This window comes from Lutra lutra, chromosome 2 (genome assembly GCF_902655055.1).
Source record: "Lutra lutra chromosome 2, mLutLut1.2, whole genome shotgun sequence".
In the NCBI taxonomy this organism is placed as follows: Eukaryota; Metazoa; Chordata; class Mammalia; order Carnivora; family Mustelidae; genus Lutra; species Lutra lutra.
In genome coordinates, this window is record NC_062279.1 from 205,013,388 (window position 1) to 205,015,885 (window position 2,498).

The 2,498-nt window shown below is 41.4% G+C and overlaps 1 pseudogene; it reads right to left on the bottom strand.

Annotated features, from left to right (window-relative positions):
* Positions 1 to 320: 320 nt before the first annotated feature.
* Positions 321 to 2,121, bottom strand: LOC125094410 (nuclear envelope phosphatase-regulatory subunit 1-like; annotated as a pseudogene).
* Positions 2,122 to 2,498: the final 377 nt, after the last annotated feature.

Below are 2,498 nucleotides of genomic sequence, written 5' to 3' on the forward strand. Positions count from 1 at the left end.
AGCTAGGTGCAATGGCTGGCTTTGAAGAGCCATAGGAATGGCAAAGAGATGCTCCCATGACACTGGTGCAGGAGAACAAAGTCCACAGAATGCTTCCCTCTTTGGCACTGGGATTGACTTGCTCTTTACAGTAGTTTTCAAAAACACATTATAAAAACTGGATGAGGTTTTGTTTCTAAGTTTCTAAGTTTAACTTAGGAACATACAGGCATACTTCATCTGCAAAAGTTTCTGCAGGGTCTGAAGTACTAGAGTGACACTGTAACACAGATAATCAAATCTGCTAAGCATGGAGGAGGCAAGTCATCACCATCGAGATCATCTGAGTAAATATTGCACACTTCTTGTCAGTTGTTGCTGTGACCCTCACATATTCAACTGTAAAAGGAATCCTTTATGGCTTTTTGCATATCACTTACTTGAAGAAAGGCTGTTTTAGGTCCCATAACAATGAATTCAGATTGTCATTGAACATGAGGCCTAGGTTTCAAAATGAGTCTTCCTGTATCATCACAAGACATATTGTATTCTGCTAATACAGTTTGACACCAAGCAGCTATAATTGATGATGCAATGACCCTCTTGTGTATTCAGGCAAAGAACAAGCCTATTAGAGTGACCTAGCTAATGGTGAAAAATGGGTGATTCCATAATGGTGTGAAAAAGGACAGCCTTTCAATAAATGGTGCTGGGAAAACTGGACAGCTATATGTAGAAGAATAAAACTCAACCATTCTCTTACACTGTACACAAAAATAAACTCAAAATAGATAAAAGACCTCAAAGTGAGACAGGAATCCATCAGAATCCTAGAGGAGAACATAGGCAGTAATCTCTTCAATATCAGCCACAGCAACTTCTTTCAAGATATGTCTCCAAAGGCAAAGGAAACAAAAGCCAAAATAAACTTTTGGGACTTCATCAAAATCAAAAGCTTCTGCACAGCAAAGGAAACAGTCAAGAAAACAAAGAGGCAACCCACGGAATGGGAGAAGATATTTGCAAATGACAGTACAGACAAAAGGTTGATATCCAGGATCTATAAAGAACTCCTCAAACTCAACACGCACAAAACAGACAATCATATCAAAAAATGGGCAGAAGATATGAACAGACACTTCTCCAATGAAGACATACAAATGGCTATCAGACACATGAAAAAATGTTCTTTATCACTAGCCATCAGGGAGATTCAAATTAAAACCACATTGAGATACCACCTTACACCACTTAGAATGGCCAAAATTAGCAAGACAGGAAACAACATGTGTTGGAGGGGATGTGGAGAAAGGGGAACCCTCTTCCACGGTTGGTGGGAATGCAAGTTGGTGCAGCCACTTTGGAGAACAGTGTGGAGATTCCTCAAGAAATTAAAAATAGAGCTTCCCTATGACCCTGCCATTGCACTACTGGGTATTTCCCCCAAAGATACAGATGGAGTGAAAAGAAGGGCCATCTGTACCCCAATGTTTATAGCAGCAATGGCCACGGTCGCCAAACTGTGGAAAGAACCAAGATGCCCTTCAATGGACGAATGGATAAGGAAGATGTGGTCCATATACACTATGGAGTATTATGCCTCCATCAGAAAGGATGAGTACCCAACTTTTGTAGCAACATGGATGGGACTGGAAGAGATGATGCTGAGTGAAATAAGTCAAGCAAAGAGAGTCAATTATATGGTTTCACTTATTTGTGGAGCATAACAAATAATATGGAGGACAAGGGGAGTTAGAGAGGAGAAGGGAGTTGGGGGAAATTGGAAGGGGAGGTGAACCATGAGAGACTATGGACTCTGAAAAACAATCTGAGCGTTTTGAAGGGGCAGGGGGTGGGAGGTTGGGGGAACCAGGTTGTGGGTATTAGAGAGGGCACGGATTGCATGGAGCACTGGGTGTGGTGCAAAAATAAGGAATACTGTTATGCTGAAAAAAAAAAAAAAAAGAACAGCTTTTGTGTCTCGGGATCTATTAACCAGTTCCAGGCACCAGCAACTGTACAAACAGATACCACTACAAGAAGCTTTCTCCAACGTCCAGTGGCAGGCTGCAAACTGTGAATATATTCTGTAAGTCTCCTCTCAAAAGTCTTGAGGTCTTCTATCTGCTCCAGTGAGTTCATGTTGGTGGGCAGCTCTGGTCATCGCTATGGCCCCATTGGCATTGCAGCTCCATGGCCCCCACCCAGCCCATAAAGCAAACCTGCCTCCCTCTGTTTTTAATCTTATTTTTCCTTCTCTTTCCCTATGTTCAGCTGTTTTGTTTCTTAAGTTCCACAGATGTGTGAAATCATGGTATTTGTCTTTCTCTGACTTTGCTCAGCATAATACCCTCTAGTTCCATCTACATTGTTGCAAATGGCAAGATTTCATTCTTTTTGATGGCCGAGTAATATTCCATTGTGTGGGTGGGTGGGTACATATATAAAAATAATCACATATTTATCCATTCATCTGTTGTTGGACATCTGGGCTTTTCATATTTTAGCTACTGCTGCTA